Source organism: Hyperolius riggenbachi, chromosome 4 (assembly GCF_040937935.1).
Source record: "Hyperolius riggenbachi isolate aHypRig1 chromosome 4, aHypRig1.pri, whole genome shotgun sequence".
Taxonomy (NCBI): domain Eukaryota; kingdom Metazoa; phylum Chordata; class Amphibia; order Anura; family Hyperoliidae; genus Hyperolius; species Hyperolius riggenbachi.
In genome coordinates this window covers 478,744,811-478,758,175 of record NC_090649.1, presented here as the reverse complement: position 1 = coordinate 478,758,175, position 13,365 = coordinate 478,744,811, and the positions used below count along the sequence as shown (strand labels likewise).

The following is a 13,365-nucleotide window of genomic DNA, read 5'->3' as shown; positions in this document are numbered from 1 at the left end:
TTCACTTTCAATATCTGAATAATGTTGGGTTAAGTGGGGCTGACTGTGTCTTTCCAATGTCTTGGTGTATTCAAGGTCGGAGTTACACTTTTTTCACCCCTAGACCAAATATATTGAGGCTCTCCTTCCAAGTGCAGCAGGCCCCCTTCCATTCCATGTACAGCCCCCTCTTCCATGTGTATATCATCCCTGTAATGCAGCCCCTCTCTTTCACGCACAGCTCTCTTGGACATCAGCTTCAGTTTTCATGTGTTGCTCCCCATTTGCTGCCTTTTCTTTCATATGTAGCAACTCGTATCTCATGTCCAGGTGTCACCTGGGGCTGCAGCCACCCAGGGCCCTGGCCTGGCCTTAGTGGCCTTTCAAGAAATCCAGCCATGGATATAGCAATCTTTGCAGCCAGTAAGATATTGGCAATCAGTAATCCGTACTGAGCCTTGAGGATCAGAGCGGTCACGAAGCAGCAAGTCTTCCCCTGTTTCGTTTCAGCGTTATACTTTTACTTCTAAATAGAGAACTGGATTTGAAAACCAAGAACATACAGCTGTCTGCGTTTTAGCCTGAAGTCTTAGCACCTACCAATATAGCGTATTCTTGATTTCAGCTATAAACTGATACTCAGAGGGGGTCAGAGTAGCAGCCAATATTTCCTTAGTTTCAATGCTGCATCATCTGAATGGTGTTGTGTTTACCAGCTACCAGGCCCGGATTTACATCACAGGAGCCTATAGGCACAGATGTTCTGGCAACCTAGACTCCGCCCTCTATGAACCTACAAACCCCCACCAAACTGCAACTCGAGTGAGCTGTCCCAACTGTCACTTCTCCCTTACTTCCCTTTCCTGGCAGAGGTAGCTACAGGTGCCCCTTAGTATTGGGTAGCCAGAAGGCATACATGCAAAAAAGGGGCGTGCTAAAAAGGGCGCTCAGTAACGGCGATAGTAAAACATTGATATTAAATAGCAATATTTTACTATGGCCAAACCTAAACCTATAAACCTACACTCACACAGAACCCTCCACCCTGATTCCTAACCACCCCCCCCCCCCATTCCTAAAACTAACCCCTCACCCGCACACACTATCTGTCTGACACCTAAAACTACCCCCACACACAGACTTGCACACACTACCTACCTAATGCCTAAATCTAACTAACCCCCCCAAGCTGCAAGCCCCACCCCCTTTGCTCCACCCGTGGCGCGGTGTGCTGTTTGCACTGCAACTAAATATTTTAAAAATAAAAAATAAATATTGGGTGCCACAGAATAGCAGCATTTGGGTGGCTGCGATGCCTGATATATTTTCCGATCTGGCGCCCAAAAACGCTATTTTGTATTGGCTATTTTGTATTAGATAGAGGAACCTCAGTATTAGGTAGCTAAGATACCCGCAGTAGAAATGGCCTGAACAGTTCGCCGGCAAGCAGTATTCTGCGAACATCGGCTGTTCGCATTAGGGGCAAACAGCGAACATTTGGCATGGTCGACTCGCCCCCTATACATCATCATTGAGCTAAATTTTGACCCCTTACCTCACAGTCAGCAGACACCTGGCAGCCAATCAGCTAGCACCTACTCCTGGACCGCCCACCCCCCCTATCAAAAAGCAGTGTAGCAGGTAGAAAGAGGGGGGATCTATTTATTTTTATTCTTATATTATTACCTGGTCAGCAGCTTTAAATAGAGGCGCTGCTGACACAGGTTTGTTAAGTAAGAGCATTTTGCCCTTAGTTGTAATGTGTAATGTGTGGGTAGGCAGGGCTGATGGCTGAGGGAAGGTTGCTAAGCAACCAGACACGCAAGCAGGGGAGCCGTTGGGGAAGATATAACGGCTCTCTGAGGGGTTGAGTTGGCAGTTGGAGCGGACAGGGGAATGGGAAGGATGCAGCAGGCACAGCTGAGGAGAAGCAGGCCAGACACTGCGACAGCTGACATTTTGGGAGAAAATTACTGCACCATGATGATTCTTCAATCCTCCATAAAATAAGCCAGCCATCAGTGAATCAAAGCTGACAGGAAGGGAGGAAGCGGAGAGAGATTTTGGCAGATGCAAAAGAGCCAGGCAGGTGTATAACCGGTAGCTGATGATACAGAGGTGCAGAGAAGATGTTTACAAATCTGACACATATGAAATATGATTAATATGGTGATAAATCAGCGTGTGACAAGAAAGATGCTTGAACATTTTGACTACAGTGAATTGGCTATGGTGATGTCCCTAACTGCTGAAGTATAGTCAGGGCCGGATTTCTGGCAAGGCCACCAAGGCCTGGGCCTAGGGCGGCAGAAAATTCAGCCTTGTTGAGGGCGGCTAAGGGGAAGTAAGTATTTGTTGTGATGTGTGCGGCAAGTAGGATCAAAGCGCCCGGTGATGTTAATCAACCATGCCTGCCGCCAGCTGCACACTCTGCTCGGAGTCCCGACTCCTCTCCTTCACAATGTTAATGCAAACAGTAGACGAGGCAGTCAGACCTGGCCCTGCATTAAGGATACGCGTGGCCGGCGCTGGGGCAGACATGTGATCATCACTCCGGCAGTGAAAGGACACGTGGCTGGCAGGGAAGATCCCGGTGTGGTGGGGGACACCGCACATCAACTGCAAAGAGCAGCAGGGTGTGCACAGCACAGTGTGGGGACACGGAGGAGCCTTGGAAGCCTGAGGACCAGACCAATTCCCACGCAGTCTCTCTGGCACTGGCTGCTGATTCCCAACTTGATCATTGGCGCAGGCAGGCGGACAGGCAAGTAAAAGCGCGCCCAGACGCTCAGAGCAGCATCCACACTTGCTGCTGTTGCCTCCAGCCTTGTTCCAGCCTCCCTGGTTTGCATGAACGTCACCTCCCCGCCCCCTAAAGTTTCACACGTGGAGGAAGAAGATCGGAGCTGATATGCATCCCCGGGGTCATCATCCAGCTGCTGTACACGGACACTCAGACTCTGCAAATGGATCATCACTAGATCATGGCTGCTTCTGTTTGGGTAAGCATGTGTGTAATGAATTTGCAGCCTGTCTGTGCTGGAATGCTGGGGGTGATGCGATGGAAGGAGGAGGGGGAGCTGTTCCCGGGACTCAGGGCAGAGGTCTGTCTGTTTTCTCAAGTTCTGGTCTTAGCTGTTGTCCTGTCTGACCTCCGCCTCAGATATTGTTAAGGTGTAACACTCAGACACGGTGTTCTCAAACCCTGTACTCACTGCGACACGGCTCGGCAAACAAGCGTTCTCCAATCCATCTTCCTTCTCGCGAGATCATGCAACGGCACGCGACGGGCTTGAACGAGAGTTCAAACGATCGCTGCATTTTGTGCGGGAGTTATCGAGTATCTTAAAGATCTGACGATCATTATCACCGTGCGTCGCAAATCGTTGTTTGCCTGATTACGCACCCGCACCCACGACGCAAGATCACAGAAAAGATCACTTGTTGTGCAAAAAATTGACAGTGGCTGGAAAAAATTGTTCAAAAAAGTGTGTAGTGGACTCGTGGGTACGTAGCTTAAAGAGACTCTGTAACATCAAAAACATCCCCTGGGGGGTACTCACCTTGGGTGGGGGAAGCCTCCGGATCCTAATGAGGCTTCCCACGCCGTCCTCTGTCCCACGGGGGTCTCGCTGCAGCCCTCCGAACAGCTGGCGACAGACCCGGCTGTCAATTCAACATTTACCTTTGCTGGCTCCAGCGGGGGCGCTGTGGCTGTTTTCGGCTCCGAAGTAGGCGGAAATACCCGATCTCAGTCGGGTCCGCTCTACTGCGCAGACGCCGGAAACTTGCACCTGCGCAGTAGAGCAGACCCGACGGCGATCGGGTATTTCCGCCTACTTCGGAGCCGACAGCCGTCAGAGCGCCTGCGCAGGAGCCGGGAAGGTAAATAATTACGTCATCTTGTACGGAGGGCCGCAGCGAGACCCCTGAGGGACGGAGGACGGCATGGGAAGCCTCATTAGGATCCTGAGGCTTCCCCCACCTGAGGTGAGTACCCCCCAGGGGACGTTTTGACGTTACAGATTCTCTTTAAAGCGGAACTCAAGATAGTTGTAAAACAAACAGGTTCACTTACCTGGGGCTTCTGCAAGCCACCAGCAGCCGTCCTGTCTCGCGCTGATCCTCCACGATCCTCCGTGCTCCCGCCGCCAGCTACTTTTGGTTTCGCCCTCGGGCCACTGCGCCTGCGCGGCTCTGGCCACGCGTATCCTACTTCGTGTTCCAGTCCGCAATAGCGCTATTGCAGACGGAAACGTGTAAAAAGGATACACTTGGCAGGGCGCAACAGACGCAATGGCCCTTCGACTTACAAGTCGGCGGGTAACAGAGGATCGTGGAGGAGCGGCGCGGGACAGGATGGCTGCTGGGGGCTTGCAGAAGGCCCAGGTAAGTGAAACTGTTTGTTTTAAAATTATCTTCAGTTCCGCTTTAAATTTAAAGTGGTATATGTATCTCAATATAAACCAATAGCTACCTGGCTGATTCCTCAGTCTGATTGTAGCAGAGTGCCGAGCACACTACCGCTCCTCCCAGCCTCCTCCTTTCTAGTGACACATAAGTCACATAAATGGACCTGATCTGGCCAGAACAGGCTGACATCACAGTGACTGACAAGTGTGTTAAAGTTCAACTGAAGTGAGAGATATATGGAGGCTGCCATATTTATTTGCTTTTAAAGTTAAACATTACCAGTTGCCTGGCAGCCCTGCAGATCTCTTTGGCTGCAGTAGTGTCTGAATCAAACCAGAAACAAGCATGCAGCTAATCTTCTCAGATCTGACAATAATGTCTGAAACACCTGATCTGCTGCATGCTTGTTCAGGGGCTATGGCTAATAGTATTAGAGGCAGAGGATCAGTAGGATAACCAGGCTACTGGTATTGCTTAAAGGGAAATAAATAATGCAGCCTCCACATACCTCTCACTACAGTTGTCCATTAAGGTCAATGAAAAGCTGCACAGATCAGGTGCATTTATGTGGCTGATGCATCACTAGAAGGGAATACCGGGAGCATGCCTTGTGTGCTTCCTTCTACACTCTGCTGTAATCACACTGGGGGATCAGCCAAGTACTTATTTTATATGTATATGGAGATCTTTTTTTTTTTTTTTTTTTTTACTCCTGTACCTAAGAGTAGGTACAAAAGCTTTAAAAGATTATTTCCATAATAAAAAATTATTTCCATTTTAAAGAGGGGCAGGGCAGGGGGCGGAGATAGCTCATACTGGGGGTAGGGTGTTGGGTGCTGTTGGTCATTGGGGCGGCTGGTGAAAGTTGGCCTAGGGCGGTGAAAAGTACAAATCCGGCCCTGAGTATAGTGCTGGTGAGGCTGAGAATTGAGACTGACAATCCCTCATATCTATGATTATCATCTTTATTGTTAGTTTTCCTGAACTGTTGCGGAATTGGGAAGAAAGGTTTTTTTTTTTTATGAAAGTCCAAAAACTGCCTATCACCTATGTACTATGTATGGGACTAGGAAATAGTGATTTTGAGAAGAAAGTGTATCTGCTTAATGAAATACTCCAGTGCCCTGTCCGCTAAAGGCCTGTTATTTACCCTCATAGCCAACTGACTTTTAAAATATAAAGTGCAAAGAGCATTTTTTTTAGTGTGGTACAGTGCAACGTTACATTTATTAAATACTTAACCAACACATTATTAAATACACTAACCAATTTTTTTTTTTATTATTATTTATCATTAACTTATTAACCAACCACTTTATTAACCTTTAACCATCTAATTGATACATTTATTGTTCTGTTTTTTCCTAGGAAACGGTCTGATCTATTGAATAAGTAAAATAGCCAGAATAATTGATCAGACTGAGAGCAAAAAGCAAGAGTACTCTATTTACTATTGAGTTATGAAAGATTTTGCTGATCAGCAAACGTAGAGTGTAAATTGCTCTATATCTGCCTTCTCAGTGAAGCATTAAACCGAAATTATTTTGGTACTCAGGGTTTTTGGGAACCCAAATAGGGTCTATTTCTCATTAGGGAGGGTGGATACGCTCAGCAAATACTTACCGGGTGGAAAGGTTTTGTGTTATTGTTAACCAGTTGTTTTCCTTCTAGCTTCCGGAAGTGTCCTATAGGAAGAAGACCAGAAGATATTAAGAAGACTGTGATATTAGATTGTGTTGTGTGTAATTCTCATTGGTTATATGGAGTAGAATCTATATTTTTATTTTTTTTTAATAAACTTTTTGAATTTTACAACCTGCATTGGTGTTTGTGGAATTCTCCTTCAGTTGGCGGTTTGAAACCGTTTACAGCAGTTGCGGTGGCCATATTGGATTCATTCTCTGCTGGCTGCTGACTGTTAGTGAGAGCAGGGACAGACTTGCTGCAGATAGGTAGGGAAAGTATGAGAGCCCATTCACAATAGAGCGTTTTGTTGCGACTTCGGCAAAACACTCAAACACTAGCGCTTTTTAAAAGCGCTAGTGTAATAAAACCCTATGGGTCCATTCTTAATTCAGTGATTTGAGCTAATCGCCGCTAATCGCCCAAAATCTCAAAGCGCAAATGCGTCGCCTGCACCATTTTCATGCGATTTCCCAGTGATCACGTTAAAGTGCTATAGAAGTGCTAAACGCGAGCGCAGAAAAATCGCCGCAGTGTTCAGTGATTTTTCCATGTGAAATCGCAGAAAAATCACCCTGCAAAATGCCCGCAAAAATCGCAGGCGTTTTGCAAACGCACGTGTGAATGGGCCCTTAGCTAGGCCTGTGCTCTTGTTCCTTACTTGCTGTGAAAGCACCCCAAACAGCCCTTTTGAGGGCTAGCACATTGGTCTCCTGTGTTTTTTGTGTGTGACACTCTCCACAACTCACTGACACCCAGAGCTGTGTGCACACTACTGCTGTTGCTTCATTAACCTCTTGAGGACTGCAGGGCTAAACCCCCCTAGTGACCAGGCCATTTGGAGTAAAATTGGCCACTGCAGCTTTAAGGCAAAGCTGCAGGGCTGCACAACACAGCACACAAGTGATCCCCCCCCCCTTTTCTCCCCACCAACAGAGCTCTCTGTTGGTGGGGTCTGATCGCTCCCCCATGTTTACTTTTTTTTTCATAAATATTTTCGTTTACGTTTTAAAAAAAAACCACCCATCCCTCCCCACAGCCAGCCAATTACGGCGATCGGCTGTCATAGACTTCTGCCTATGAGAGTCGATCGCTCTCTTGTCCCCGAGAGGGACAGCCGTGTCACACGGCTGTCCCCAGTGCAGCGCTGCTGCTGGTCGCAGCGCTGCACAGTCTAAATAGACGGCGATCACGCCGTCTAACATTCTCCTGAGCGGCGAAAGCCGATCGGAGACTGAAGGCGGGGCAGAACTCCGCCCCCCAAGCAGGAGATGCGCGCAGCCTGCACGCGATCTCCTGCAAAACAGAGCCCCAGGACTTTACGCCAACTGGCGTTAGGCGGTCCTGGGGCTGCTGCCGCGGCCACGCCCATCGGTGTGACGCGGTCGGCAAGAGGCTAAGTTACAGGCACAGAACCACTGCAGTGCATTATTATTTAACTGTATTCTGATAGAACTATTTATCTCTCTGTGTGTGACACTCCACAGCCCACTGACACCCAGAGCTGTGCATAATGTGATTTCTGCCCATTAGGGTTTAAAGAGACTTTGAAGCGAATAAAATTTGCCATTTTTACCTTGTTATTCGCTTCACTAGTTTCATCAGAAGTAAACCGCCGCATCCCCGCCGCAAAACGAGGTCCCCCCAAATCCCCGAGGCAAAGATCCACGACCAACTTGATTGTGGATTTTGCTGCGCTGAGAGGCAGAGCTTTCAGCTTCAGCTCTGCCTCTTCTGACGTCAATCGCCGCACGGATCTCCGCCTCTCCCCACCCCTCTCTATGAAGGAAGACTGAGAGGGGCGGGGAGAGGCAACGATCCGCCGCGATTGACAGCAGTAGAGGCAGAGCTGAAGCTGAAAGCTCTGCCTCTTTCAGGAAGCGCCGGCTGGATTGCCCCCCAGGGTTTGGGGGGTCTAAAGCGCTCGTTTTGCGGCGGTTTACTTCCGATGAGAGTACTGAAGCGAATTATAAGGTAAAAATGTAAATTTTTTTCGCTTCCGTCTCTCTTTAAAACCCGACTTTGCGTCAACTCTATAATCTTTGGTGGGGCTTTTGGCATGGATCCCCCTCCGCCATGCCACAGTCCAGGTGTTAGACCCCTTGAAACAACTTTTTCATCACTTTTGTGGCCAGAAACAGTCTGTAACTTGGGGAAGGGGGCGAGTCACCTTTCCAACATCAGGTGCCTGTAGGTACGTGCCTCGAGTGCCTCATGGTAAATCCGGCCCTGCCAGCTACGCTGACAGAAGCATGATGGACCGGGGCCACGATGATTGTACCCAAAAGAGAACGAGGAGGCAATTAGCTGCAGCAAACGCTCTGTCAAACCATCCAATATCCTCCTGTACCTTCTTACACATCTCCCAGAAGAGACAAGCAATTTGTTTTACACAAATTCTCCTCTAAGCAAAATTAATGGAAAAGCGTCCGGGGAGCACTTTGACGAGAGTGATCAGCTTAGTAGCAATTTACTGCAGTCTATTGTGAGATGAGTTTCCATTTCAAACAACAGTAACCATGAAATAAAAAAAAAATTAAAAAAAAAAAACAAAACCCTTTTTTTCTGCAATTCATTGGAATGTCATCGATGTCAAAACGGCTGTCATGTTTCAGGCAAATACAGAGCTCTTCTTACTGATTGCATGGTAAGCCGTGTGCATTGCCAAACATGTATTAAAGTGTAGCAGAAGCTTGGTACAAAATTGTGATGCTTTCCTAAAGAGAGAAAACCTCAGGATCCTATTGAGGCTTCCCTCTACATATTCTAATGTTCCCTGTCACTGAGCGCTGCCCCTCTGAAGATTAGCAACAATAAACTGTCGCTTATCACATTGGAGGGCCGCGCAGCAGCGCATGCGCAGCTGTGCTCGTGTGTCTACTGCACGGCCATGCTGCAAAACGGGAAGGAGCATGGCCCCAATCTGGAGGGGAGCAGCAATCAGCAACAGAGGACATCTGAGTAGTGAGGGAAGCCTCAATCAGATACCTTAAGAGAGGGAAGCCTTAGACCCCATTCACACTTACGTTTTGCCTTGCAAACGGACCGGATCCTGATCGGATCAGGACCTGATCCTGATCGGAACCGTACGGTTCCGATCAGGATCCGATCAGGATCCGGTCCGTTTGCATCAGGCATGCATCAGGCTGCCATCCGGATCCGTGGGCAAAAAATAGCAAAATTAAATAAAAAAATGTTGGGGTCAGCAGAAGGTGCACCTGGTGCACCTGTAGAATCAGGTTCCTCCGCTGTAGGCCTCACCTCCACCTCCGACTTTCTGCCAAAACAGCTCCGGTACGTCTGTCACTGCTGCTCCACTCCAGACATGCTTGGCCCATGTGTCCCCATCCGAAATGGCCGCTTGGATACGCATAGGAAGTGGGGTAGAACGTCAGGTTTTTGTAGGCAGTGTGTTCTGTGCCTTCCGTTCCCCATTGGTTTCTGTGTTCCGGATTGTGCTGTCAGGCTCAGGTCCGGCTCAGGTCCGGCTCCGGTCCGGGTGCGTGGGCCTGAGATCCGGACCCAAAAAATAGCGCATGTTGGAAAAGAGTCCGGAGTCCGGATCCGATCCGGCTCCGGTACGTACATAACGGACGCGTGTGAACGTCCGCATAGACATTACATTGCTATGCGGAACGTACGTTCCGTTTGTGCAGCATGCGTTCCGGATCCGATGCGGAAAATCCTGATAGCGAACGCTAATGTGAACCGGGCCTAAGGATCTTATTTTGATCCCGAACTTCAGCTCTGGATCACTATAAAAGCACCACTAGCATGTTGGATTCTGCAGTGGTGTACCTACCATAGGGCTGTGCAGGTGCTCACAGCCCCGGGTGTAGCCATGGCTAGGGGAGCGGCTGTGGTGCCCAGCCACTGTGTTCTTCCACCTGGGACCTTTTTTCATAGTTCGGGCAACATTCGGGAAAATAGCAGCAGGCAGTACAGGGGACTGTACTACTTCCTGCACTAGATGTAACAATAACAACAATAACAATAATATTTATATAGCGCTTTTCTCCCTGGGGACTCCCTGCATTATGCAGTCTCAAAGGCTAGGGAAAAGAGGTGAGTTTTTAGCATTTTTTTTAAGCTGTCCAGAGAAGGAGCCTCTTGTACTGATTGTGGAAGTGAGTTCCATAGAGTAGGGGCTGCTTGGGAAAAGGCCCAAGCACCAAATGTTAAGTGTATCCTGTAGCACCTCTCCCCTTCCTGTCCCGTGGGCAATGTGTCTCCTTGCTCTCTACACACAGCCTGCAGTGAGTGAATGTGCAGAGCAGCAGGGTGAGTAGAGAGAAGGATTGCTGTGCTGCAGCTGGGACATTAGCAGGGGGAGGGGGCAGGATGTGTTTAGTGCTTCAGAAGTTGCCTGTCATTAGTAGCCATGTGCACTGGCTGCTGAAATACCAGAGTGCCCTGGACTATTGATTATTTATCCTGATCAGAGTAATCAATAATGTAGGACAGTCTGCTGTTGCAGAAGCCAGTGATACAGGTGCTGACAGCTGACTTCTGTAGTGAGCAGAGAAACAAGCTCTAGGCAATTTAGATTAGCTTGATTGCAGGTAAGCGTATCTTTTTTCCCAGCTCCCCCTCCCACCCTGTTGTCTTCCCCCATGACTCTTTGCTCTTTCCAGATTTCAGTGGCTTCTTTTAACAGCATGTACCTGCCCTTCAGCACTGGTGATGTCTGCAGTCCTGATGAGAGTCCTTCTTGCCCTTTCTCCTCTCCCACCAGGCTCTCCTTTTTGTGCCTCTACGGCCCAGTGCACACCGAGCGGTTTTTGGAGCGATCCGCCGGCCGCATCCGCCTCTAAAAACGCTTGTCTAATGTATTGCAATGGGATGGTGCACACCGGCGGTTTGCGGTTTTTGCCAAGCCGCAAACGCGCCACCTGCTGCGCGTTTGCGGTTTTCGGAAGCATTTCGTCCTCAATGTAAATTATAGGAAAAACGCAAACCGCTCTGAAAAACGCTAGTTCAGAGCGGTTTGCCAGGCGTTTTTGTTACAGAAGCTGTTCAGTAACAGCTTTTATTGTAACAATATGTGTAATCTGCTACACAAAAACGCACGCAAAACCGCTAGGTATGTTTAGAAAACCTCTCTAAACATACCTAGAATCGCTCTGAAATCAGCTCCCAAAACCGCTAGCATATTGCGGATCTGCTAGCGGTTTTGGTGTGCACTGGGCCTTACTCTGTATCCCCCCTCCTCCTCCTATGCATCCCCCTCTTTTGTATGCCACCCTTTTCTGACTGTCCTCAGAGGAGCTCATAATCTAATCGTACCATAGTCATAGTCTAATGTCCTACCATATCATTATTGTGTATTTATATAGCACTGACATCTTCTGCAGCACTGTATAGAGTACAGAGCTTCATTACAGTTAGCTCTGTCCACATTCTGATGACTTCTTTTCCCCCAAAATCCCCCCAAATTTGCAGCAACATACTTGGCACCACAACCAGTCTTCCCTCAGATCACACAGCTCAAAAAAATGGTGTTTTTTTTTATTGGTACGCCACTGGGATTCTGCATCAATTTTCTATAACATTCTTAGGCCTGGTGCACACCAGAGGAGTTTTTCTGAGCGTTTTGAGTTTTTAAATCTGCTGTTAATGTTATCCTATGTGTCTGTGCACACTGGAGCAATGAGGTTTTGTAAAAAAAAACCATAGCATTACATTGGGAAGAGCTTTTGAAACCTTTCAAAAGCTCTTCCCAATGTAATGCTATGGGTTTTTTTTACAAAACCTCATTGCTCCAGTGTGCACAGACACATAGGCTAACATTAGCAGCAGATTTAAAAACTCAAAACGCTCAGAAAAACTCCTCTGGTGTGCCCCAGGCCTTAGGGCTGGTTCTCTCATGAAGCAAGGTGAAACATTTGAGGTTATTGTGCTGTGTGAGGAGTCTGACAGTGAGTGAGGAGGGGGGGGGGAGGCAGGAGAGCAGCAGTGTTTCATTTGACTTGCACAGCAGAAGGGAGCAGGTGGCACTGCTGTCCTGACTGAGGAGGAATGGAGTGGCTGAGGGTGAGCAGTTTGTTTGTCACAGACTCACAGCCAGTCAGTGTGCTATTGTGTTGAGTTGCAGCATGTCATGTGAGAACATTAACCTCTAAACAACTGCTCCACGCTGATTAGCGTGAGCAGCGCGGCAGCCCCAGGACCAATCCGCGCCAATTGGCGGGAAGTACTAGGTGCGGGAATTGCAGGAGATCGCGCGCGTATCGGCGCACATCTCCTGCAATCCGCCATCAGTCTCCCAGAGGCGATCGCCGCTAGGAGACTGTTAGACGGCGAAACCACTGTCTATTTACTATGTACAGCGCTGCAATCTATGGCAGCGATGTACTGAGGACAGCCATGTCACTCTGCTGTCCCCTGGGGAGGCAAGACAGCGATCCGCTGTCATAGGCTAAAGCCTATGACAGGCGATCGCGCTGATTGCCTGGCAGGGGGAGGGAGAAAAAAATATAAATAAAATAGGGAAATTTATATAAAAAAAATAGAATAAATATTTGAAATAGAATATATATTAAATAAAAATAATAATAAAAAAAACATCCTGGCAGCAATCATAGCCCACCAACAGAGAGCTCTGTTGGTGGGCAGAGCTTGGTGTAATTGCCTTCTTAAAACAGAAGGAAATTTGCAATAATTCAGCTATAAGTGAACATTTGTGGTTACGCACAATGCACCACTACTAAATATGCAAATTATCCCTTTTCGCCCTTGTTAAGCAAAGCAAGCATCCAGAACCGCTGGTGTAAAGCAAGCCTATAGCTTTAAGTTTTACACAGCCATATCAAACCCACATGTAGACAGCCTGTTTCGGACTTTTGGTCCTCATCAGTACATGGCAGGGATTGATAAGGCTGTATGAAATAGCTGTCTACATGTGGGTTTGATATGGCTGTGTAAAATTTTAAGCTATAGGCTTGCTATACACCAGCGGCTCTGGATGCTTGCTTTGCTTAAAGGGAAGGTTCAGGGAGGGTGGTTAAAAAATAAAAATCAATTTCCACTTACCTGGGGCTTCCTCCAGCCCGTGGCAGGCAGGAGGTGCCCTCGCCGCCGCTCCGCAGGCTCCCGGTGGTCTCCGGTGGCCGACCCGACCTGGCCAGGCCGGCTGCCAGGTCGGGCTCTTTTGCGCTCCAAGGCCCGGCACTTCTGCGTCCCACGCCGGCGCGCTGACGTCATCGGATGTCCTCCGGGCTGTACTGCGCAGGCGCAGAACTGCCGGGCCTTGGAGCGCAGAAGAGCCCGACCTGGCAGCCGGCCTGGCCA

At 48.5% G+C, this 13,365-nt stretch overlaps 1 long non-coding RNA gene across 1 annotated transcript; it reads left to right on the top strand.

Moving 5' to 3' along the window:
* Positions 1–1,850: 1,850 nt before the first annotated feature.
* Positions 1,851–6,207, top strand: LOC137571008 (uncharacterized). The gene is made up of 2 exons (XR_011031276.1): positions 1,851–2,981; positions 5,761–6,207. It is a non-coding gene; the product is annotated as an uncharacterized lncRNA (long non-coding RNA).
* The last annotated feature ends 7,158 nt before the right edge of the window (positions 6,208–13,365 follow it).